The sequence below is a fragment of the Mastomys coucha genome, unplaced genomic scaffold (assembly GCF_008632895.1).
Source record: "Mastomys coucha isolate ucsf_1 unplaced genomic scaffold, UCSF_Mcou_1 pScaffold1, whole genome shotgun sequence".
Lineage (NCBI taxonomy): Eukaryota > Metazoa > Chordata > Mammalia > Rodentia > Muridae > Mastomys > Mastomys coucha.
The window spans coordinates 60175660-60185371 of record NW_022196891.1 but is presented as its reverse complement, the minus strand read 5'-3'; the positions used below and the strand labels follow the sequence as shown (position 1 = coordinate 60185371).

Genomic DNA, 9712 nt, shown 5'->3' with positions numbered 1-9712 from the left:
TGAATACTTCAATACAGAAGACTGGTTTTAATTGTGGGAAAATAAACGAGGTGTTTTCTTGGTGAAAAGACAGGCCCCTCTCTGTCCTGTTATATCAATCAGCAAATACATCCCATTTTAAATGATCTCTGAAGGGTTCTAGTTCAGTTGGATTAGCACTTGCCTAGATTCAAGCCCCAGTAATGCAAACAAAATCTAAAACAAATGATCACAAATGTCAGTTGGGGAAGAAGTTGCTCATGGTTACTGTGCTGTTATTTTATGGTTGTTCTAAGGTTGTGGTGTCATCCCATGAACACATATCAGTTACCAGCGGAGAGGTTTACTCAGACCAGGATAGCTGACAAAAATCTTTGTATTTGCCAGGCAGTGGTAGCGCGCACTCCTTTAATCCCAGTGCTTGGGAGGCAGAGGCAGGTGGATTTCTGAGTTCAAGGCCAGCCTGGTCTACAGAGTGAGTTCCAGGACAGCCAGGACTACACAGAGAAACCCTGTCTTGAAAAAAACAAAAACAAAAACCAAACAAACAAAAACCAAAAAACAGGGGCTGGCGAGATGGCTCAGCGGGTAAGAGCACTGACTGATCTTCCAAAGGTCCTGAGTTCGGATTCCAGCAACCACACGGTGGCTCACAACCACCTGTAATAAGATCTGACGCCCTCTTCTGGTGCGTCTGAAGACAGCTACAGTGAATTACGCCAGAGCGAGCAGGCCGGCAGAGGTCCTGAGTCCAATTCCCAGCAGCCACACACATGATAGCTCGCGGCCATCTGTACAGCTACAGTGTACTCATACACATAAAATAAATAAAAATAAATCTAAAAAAAAGTTTAAAAAAACAAAAAACAAAAAACAAAAAACTTTGGATTTATTATACACTATAGCTACCTCATAAAGTAGACAAATATCACACACTCGTGAATTACTTTCCTTCCTTTAGGAAAAGAAGATCAAACCTAGAGACTTGCATACATGTGACAAAGTACTACGTGGGCCGGAAGTACATGCTTAGCCCCCAGATACAATATAATCATTTCGGGTACTTTCTTGTCTCTACTATACACTTCCCTAGTAAACATCTGCCTGAGCTGGGCGGTGGTGGTGCTCGCCTTTAATCCTAGCACTTGGGAGGCAGAGGTAGGCGGATTTCTGAGTTCAAGACGAGCCTGGACTACAGAGTGAGTTCCAGGACAGCAGAGCTATACAGACAAACCCTGTCTCGGAAAAATAAAAAAATAAAAAAATCTGCATGAGTGAATCCTTAACTGTTAGTTTTCTCTGTTAGGTAGTTGGTCCAAGAGGTAAACATTGCCAGAGAAGTCAGAAATAAACAGTGCCTGATTCTACACCAAAATTACAAAGGCCAAAGGTGGTCTCAGCAAAGTACGCCAGTCCCTTTGTTCCTAAACACTTGGATTACTTTTCTCACTCTGAGGTAACTTCAGTCTTCTCAAATTGCCACACTGTGCCCTCTCACTTTGCCCCCTACTTTAAGGACATTCTGTCTTTCAAAGCGCAGGTTGTAAGTTTATATGTTCCTCCATCAGTTGTGTCAATGCACGGAGACAAGCCAAGTCGTAAGTTCCGGGCGACTCAAGATTTTTGGAATCTTCCCAGGTGAAAAGCTTTGTCTCCCTGAGATCGCTCTGAGTGACGGAACTCCCTCCTTCCAGCAGGAGGTAGCGTTTCTCTCCACCGCAGTCCCGAGAAGCCGCGGTGGCTGTCACGTGATCCCGCAGCCTCAACGCCTCCCCCTCCCGAGGGCGGGTCTTGCGGAGATTTGCCTTACGTCCTAACGTCATGACGTAGCACGTAGGGGCTGGCTAGCCGCCATCTTGATTCTTTTTCTCGCTCGCTCTCACCCTCACAAGAGGTAGCGAAAGTGCTTTGGCGGTTTGTACGGCCGTGGCTTGGGCTTTCCGGACCGAGCGGCCCTGCGGACGATCTCTCGAGGCTCTTTCCCCTCCCCTGCCCCTGATCCATACCGGGCGAGCCCCTGGAAGCGCGCAGACTTGGTTCTCACCCTGGCGGGTAAGAAGAGCGAGGGCGTCCGGGCCGTGAGGAGGCCCGATGGAGGAGGGCGAGCACGGGACGCTGGAGGGCCTGGGGGCCCGCGGCGCCTCTGCCCTGGGTTCCCGGCATCGCTCTGTCCGCGGAGATCCTGCACGGGCCCGCTGCCCATGTGCGCGGCGCGGCGTGTGCTGCGGCGGGGCGGCCCTGCGGTGGCCGAGGGAGCCTCCACCCGCGCGGGGCCTTGCGCGCGCTGTTTTTCCACGGCGTGGAGGATGGTGCCCGTGGCAGCTCCGAGGGCTCTTAGCGCCAGTGGATGCTCCTGTGGTGATGCTGGCGTTTGCAGCCAGCGGTGTGTAGTCCAGGGCGGTCGTAGAGGCTCTACAGGGACCCAGGACCAACCCCACTTCCGCTAGGGACAAGCTGAACAACTTCTTGGAGGATTTGAGTAGTCTTTTTTTTTTCCTCCCGCTAGGCCGCTCCAGCCCTGCATTTGTGGGAATACGGCTCGGCTGCTGCCTAATTTTCAGAGAATGCTTGGTATCACTGGTTGCTAGGGTAGAGACCCTATTAAGACTGAAGAAAATATCATGGGGAGTCAGTGAGGACTCTTGCTTGCTTTTGCATATATGGACCGTTCGATCTCTTTAAAGAGATGTGTATTTGTTTGAAGTTTGTTCAAGATTTTGGGGTGAGGGGGTCCAACTTGCCTAGTAATTCCTGACTCTTAAAACTACCCGGATTTCCGCATTGGCTGGTCTTCAGCCTCGGTTCATAAATTCATACCCGGGCAGGATACTTAGAATTAATTGTACAGTAGGCGGCCCTCCTGTTAGGGTTTCTCTTTGGGAATGCACCAGAAGAATCGGAAGATGCCTGCTTAATTGAGTGCTCAGTAGTCAATTCCTGCAAGTAGACGTTATAGATAGGTTGGTATGAAGCGTCCACCACGTCTGACCTCCAGCATTTTTTAAAAGTAGATTTAAGCTTCCATGTTGGTCATTAAGATGCTGCTTTGGCTGGAGCCATTTTTAGGTGTGTGTCACAGATGCACTGCAGCATCTTTTTCTGGCTTGCCCCAAATGCATTGCTTCTCCAAAAATTAGAAATAGGTTGAGTTTGCATATAGTAGAGTAGGAGTTATTTGATTTTTCTGGGATGAGTTTGTCAAAATGAGCTGTTTGGGTTTGTGGGGGTGGTCTGTAGGTGTGTGTGATGAACATAGAATGTCGGCTGTTCTCTCATTATTTAACTTCTAACTGTATGATCTCAAGACCTTTATATACATTATCCTTTTTGATCCCCTCTAGTCTCTGAGGAAGGTGCTCTTATATTTGGTTTACAGATGAGGACAAGATATTTGAGAGATTGAAGTAATTTGATCAAGGTCACAAATTTGTAGTGGTACTGTAGTCAAAGCCATACTTTCCAAACCCAGAGGGGATGCTCGGAATCATCAGAGTGTTCATTTGGTCTTGAATGTTTATAATTGTTGCTAAAATAAGGCCCATTTTTAACTGGTAGTTTTTCTTTAGCTTGCTTTGGGTGTTTGAACATTGTTACATGTGAAGGTTAAAATGTAGCCAGATGTAAACGTGGGTTTTATCTGTTTGGTGATATAGGAAGACTAGGGGAAGACAGAGATTGGCTTGAGGCCAGCCTAGGCTGCATAGTGAGACCTGGTGAATGTTCAGTTGTTTTGGTTTGTTTGAGAAATGATTGTGAGATCATCCCTTCATATATAAACTACAGATGCTAATATCTGTACCTCTCAGGCTTGCTGTAGAACTGTGTGATGGTCTTGTTACTGTGGTTAGTGCAGAGTAAAAAAAGAAAAAGGACAGCTAAAAATGAAGGGAGAGCAGTAGAGTGCTGGAAGAAGAAGCTAGTTTTCAAGCAATATATTCTGTTCTCAGAATAGCCTAAGTCTTTGGATACTTAAGTAGTTTTCTTTTCCTCTTCCTCTCCTCTTTACATTTACATACTGAGCTTTATTTCATAAAAATTTATCCTTTGTGCTCTACATAGAAAATAACCCTGGGATTCTAGCTCAGAATGAAATACAGAATTTCTTCAATGTCTTTGAATATAATACTGTTTCCCTGAGTCTGTGCAATCCCACTTCCAGTTATTATTAGTTAGCTAGGTGATAAAAAGCCATCTGTAAGAGTTCATCATTGATAAAGTGCAAAAGAAGTCAGTTACACACATGTTTAGGAAACTGAATTCTCTTGTTTTGGAGGGTGTTTGTTTTGAGACAAAGGCTCTTACAGAGCCCTGTCTGTTCTGAAGCTCTGTAGATCAGGCTTGGGCCTCAAACTCAAGAGATCCTCCTGTCTCAGACTCCTGGATGCTGAATTAAAGGTGAGAACTACCATGCTTGGCAGAAGACATCCTACAGTGAAAGCAGCCCTGCAGTTAATACCCAGGTTCTGGCCAAAACACTTGTGACTCCAGAAAAGCAAAACTTGTCTGTTGCCTTAGAGGGAAGTGACACAGTGAACGTGTGGTAATTGTTGCTAAGAAGTCTGACTTAGTGTTAGCTTCCTGAGTCACAGCATTTTTAGGTCAGTGATACCATTGATGCATCAATCAGAGCATCTTTGTGGATCTAAGTATTTCTTTAGAGAGTCACTTGTGTTCTCCTTTTAGAGCTAACTATAAATTTGTCTTTGTGCCACTTATCATTTTATTCTAGAGTTTAACAGCAGGACAGTCATGTTTAGGAGCCTCTGTCTATTTACTAGAAGAGCTAGTCAAATAAGGGGTATTACTGAAGTTCAACAAGCAACTTTTGTTTCATTGGCAGGCATTATTGGCATATACTACTTAGGATACTAAAACTATTGCTGCAGTGTATTGGATTCACCCTTAGAGGCACTACTGGGTGCTGAGTATTAAAGAAAGGCACAACTAACATATAGAGAGCATTCCTGGTATTTTAAAAAACTGTTATCTAGGAAGCCAGATCATAGTAACCATCTTTAATCCTAATACTAAGGCAGAGTTAGGTTGAACTGTATGAGTTCAAGGACAGCCAAGGCACAAAGAAGCCCTGTCTCACAAAACTGCTATCTAGGAATTTTTGCTTTCCCAGTTAGTCTTCCTTTCCTTTACTGGGCCTTTCCATTGTTCTCTCACTTAGCTTATATGGTGAGTGTCATAGTTTATTTACATTATTGAGTGGTTAGAAATGCCAAAGAATACATTCACAAATAAGTTTGTGAGCCAGTACTCATTGTGAGGCTGATTTGCATCACATTTTTCTGGTTTTGTTTGTTTGAGACTGGTTCTAACTGGCTTAGAAGTCTTTTGTGTAGACTAGGCTGCCCTTGAACTCACATACTGACCTACTACTACCTCCCGAGTGCTGGAATTAAAGGCTTGTGGCCCCATAGCTGCCTTAATTTTCAGACGAGTGTGACTTTGTTTCTTATTACCAAGATACTTAGTCTTAAAGATGAATAATTAAAGTTACCAAGAGCAGGGGATGGTGCCTTTAGTACATGCCTTTACTCCCAGCAGTTCCAAGGCAAAAGTTCTCTTGAGTTCCAGGCTTGCCAGGGCTACATTAATAAGGTATGTGTTAGTGGGGGTTACCATAGAACTGGAGAGAGCTTTTTGTATGGCATCCATGAGGTTTAGTCCCCAATACTACCCTTCACACCACAAAAGCTCCCTTATAATCTTAGGATTAATACCTGAGGAGGAAAATCAAGGCATGTGATAAAGTAAGAGAAAACTTGAAGAAAAAAATATCCACTCACAGAAAAATGTATCATGTCTGGTTAATTACTGTAAAGGAAGACATGATGGCTAGAAGATAAAAAATAATTTTGGGGCAGGGAAAGTGACTCAATGGGTTAGAGTGCTTGCTGTGAAAGCAGGAGAAGCTGGGTTCAAATTCCCAGCACTCATGAACATGCTACAGGGGCCTGGAACCCAGAGTAGTGAGCTTCCAGTTCAGTGAGAGATTGCCTCAAAAACAAGGTGGAGAGTCTTAGAAGACTCCTGACATTCTGGTCTCTGAATATAGGCACAACCACACAAATATCAATAGCTAATTTTCTTACTCTGTGTCTGTGTGTGTGTGTGTGTGTGTGTGTGTGTGTGTGTGTCAGAGCTTGGCCTCAAACTCCTCCCCCAAACCCCCTGGTGCTGACATGACAGGCATTAGCTATCATCCTTTGCTGAGGTTTGTGAGTGTTGTTTGAGGTAGAGGCTCATTATATAGCTAAACTGTCCTTTAATCCACGTCCTCCTGCCTCAGCTTTTCAAGTACTGGGGTTACAGGTGTGTTCTGAGTTGGTTGGTCGTTCCAAGTTCTGGGGGATAATTCTTGCACATGCTTGACAACCATTCTACCTCTAAGCTATATCCTAATTCCTATTACTTTTTAATATTTGTCAAGGACTCTACCCAGCCCTAGGCTAAGACTGTTTGGGGAGTGGGACACTACAGTAAGCGTTAGAGGAGGAGTCTTCCGTTACAACACTAGGAATCTTTTTTTTAAGTTGATGGCTAGTAAGTTTTGACTTTGTCACCAACTCATGTGTTAATACTTTATTTCCCTATTTCCGCACCCTGATCCCCACCTGTGTCTCATTGTGATTTCGAGTTGCTTCAGAGTACTGAATTACAGGTGAACTTACTTTTAATTAAGTGAATTTGAAATTAAAGTGTACATGATTATTTGGTGATAAGGTTTTTTTTTTTTAACCATTTAATGTTTTAAAATAAACATGTAAACTCTTAAATTCTAATCTGTGGGCCATTTCAGATTAGCATTCCACCAGTATGTCTTTCCATCCGTTGAAACATAACTGCTGTTAAAAAAAAATGAATGCTGGGTAAGATCAAGCAACAGTTGCAGGTAATGAAGGCCAAAGGTGATTAAAAGCCTAGACTGGAATAGATTCATGAAACAGGAAAAGATAGCATTACAGAAAAGGTTGCAAACTAGTCCTAACAGGAACTTGACAACCGTACTAGTGTGTCAACAAGAGAATTACAAGAGTGATTAAGCAAAGCTACTATAGAAATGGGGCAGAAGGGCATAATATAAACGTAGTAGGATTACTAAAGTTCAATGTAAGGACATTTCTTAAATCTGTGGTAAACAGCCTCTGATCAAAATGACATATCATTGGTAACCCCAAAAGATTTTAACTCAAGTACTGGATAAGTACTGAAGGATAAGAGGCAGGGTTGTGAGAAAAAGTAATGAAACCTCGAGTTTCAGGTGTTTCAGTACTTGAACTCTGAACTGTAAGTATTTGAACTTAGGTTTAGTTCTTTTCAATGTCTTTTGAACTTACTGTTCTGTGGTACCACATGTCATCAGTCTTGCCTTTATTTATTTGCCTATTTATTTTTGGGATTTTGAGTCAGGGTCTCTCTGTAGCCATGGCTGTCCTGGAACTCACTGTTGACCAGGCTGGCATCAGTCTCACAGAGATCTGCATGCCTCTTTCTGGTGGGATCAAAGGTAAGGGCTACCATGGCTTTAGCCATATTTAAAGTACAATCATGGGAAAGAAAAAATGGGAGATTAGGTTAAAAAATCACTCTGGCAGACAGGCAGGTGGTATTCTTCGAGTTTAAGGCCAGCCATGTCTTCAGAGAGTTCCAGTTCAGCCATAGCATACATACTGTGAGATCCTGTCTCAAACAAGTCACTAAATTTTGAGTCTGAAGAAAAGAGATAGTAATACGGCTTCCCTCTTTCCAGCTGGTAATGTATAAGTATGGGACTGCTGTTTGTGGTTCTATGGTCAATGCACAAAGTACCTGCACAAAGGTACTAGGATGAAAAAGATAACAATTTAAGTGTAGCCCATATTCCAGTTACATGCTCTTTTAAAGACATGAGCTTCTGACTGAGAACTCTAGTTATTTCCAGAAAAATACATTTTCCTCTTTATTCAAAGACTTTGTAGAGGCCTTTAGAACATCATGAACAGGCTGGAGAGATAGATCAGTAAGAACACTTGCGCTTTTACAGGGGAATCATTTTACAGATGGTTCTCAGCATCTATGTGGTGGCTCACAACTATCTAACTCCAGTTCCGTTTTTAATGCATTTTAAAGATGTGTATTAAGGCCAGGCAAGTATGGTGGTACATGCCTTTAGTTCCAGCACTTAGGAGGCAGAGGCAAGCAGAGTTTGAAGACAGCCAGGGCACAGAGAAACCTTGTCTCTAAAAATAAAACAAAACAAGCCCCACCCCCCCAAAGGTGGGTATTATAACTTCTTAAATATGTTTAGTATAAATGAAAATGGTATATTAAATACCATGTTATCAAAGAGGTAAGAGCATTATAAGACTCATTATTTAGCCAATCAGTCACAGCACATCTTTAATCTCTGCACTCAAGAGGCAGAGATAGGTGAAGCACTATGAGTTCAAAGCCAGCCTTGTCTTTTTTTTTTTTTTTTTTTTTTTAATGGTTTTTCAAGACAGGGTTTCTCTGTGTATCCCTGGCTGTCCTGGAGCTCACTCTGTAGACCAGGCTGGCCTCAAACTCAGAAATCCGCTTGCCTCTGTCTCCCATGTGCTGGGATTAAAGGCGTGCACCACCACCACCTGGCCAGCCTTGTCTGTCTTAGTGAGTTCCCAGGACAGCCAGGGCAACACTGAGAAACCTTATCTGAAAAACAAAGCAGAAAGAGTCCTTACTTAATATAATTTTTTCTTCAAACATTTTGTTTGAATTAAAGTTTTGATTTTTCAAAATATGGCTGTTGTATGGTAGTCTGTAATTCAAGAATCTGCTATGAGAATTTAAATTTTTTTAGATCAAATCAAAGAAGCATAATATAGGAGTAATTCTAGAATTACTGTTGAAAGTTAGGGAAGTAGATCGTACAAATTTTAGTTTAAAAGTGAGAAGAGAAAGCTGAATGGTTTTTCATGCCTGGGAGAGTGAGTGAGTCAGGGAGATTGCTGCTGGTTTCAGGTCTTTAAACAAAAATAAAAGCATTTCTGGTCAGAGGTGTGACATTTGCTTCTATTGCTGTATTTTTTTTATTAAGTGAAGTTGTGCTTTTGTTGTGTAGTTGTGTGAGTCTAATACTGGGATTTGTGTATTATCTGCTACAATTAAGGTTAAGTTGTAGAAAGACAAAACATTTTCCAAGGTAGGAGGAGTATTCTGACACTTTGAAGATGAAAAAGAAAGGTGTCATGTAATATATGTATGGCAAATTTGAACATGGAAATAATGGAAATTAGAAAGTGTAAGGAAGGGATGCACTCTTTTAATGTTTGAAGACCAACATTTCAGTGATATTGGAAAAGTTACTAATTTAGGGGAAGGATGCTATGCTTAAAAATACTAGCCCCTACTGTAACCCTTTGGTTATGTGGAAGACGGAGAAGGAGGATGAGCATTGGGAAAGAATTCTTTTTTCTCATAGCTTTCAACATTTTGGCCCTCCCTTTATTGAGATCATCTCTCACTGATCTCATCAGCTCACTGTTTGACTAGCCAAAAAAATCCCAGGATCCTCCTGTCTGTCTCCTCAGCACTGGGATTTGAGGTGCAAACAGGTGCTCCACCTTACCCCTACCTCCGGTGCATCCCAGTTATATTCTCATTCATGTTTGCAAAGTCCATTTTTCCACTAAGCTCTCTTCACCTCTAGGACAGGGCTTTTTAACCTTTCCACATGCAACTCTTGCTCTTGCTCTCTCTCTCT

At 42.5% G+C, this 9712-nt stretch overlaps 1 protein-coding gene across 1 annotated transcript in view; it reads left to right on the top strand.

Annotated features, from left to right (window-relative positions):
* Positions 1 to 1813: 1813 nt before the first annotated feature.
* The window catches only part of Prrc2c (proline rich coiled-coil 2C), a 71916-nt gene continuing 64017 nt past the window's right edge, over positions 1814 to 9712 (top strand). The window contains exon 1 of the mRNA XM_031378908.1: positions 1814 to 2031. The gene's annotated coding sequence lies outside the window, so the exon portion shown is untranslated. The remainder of the gene's footprint in view (positions 2032 to 9712) is intronic.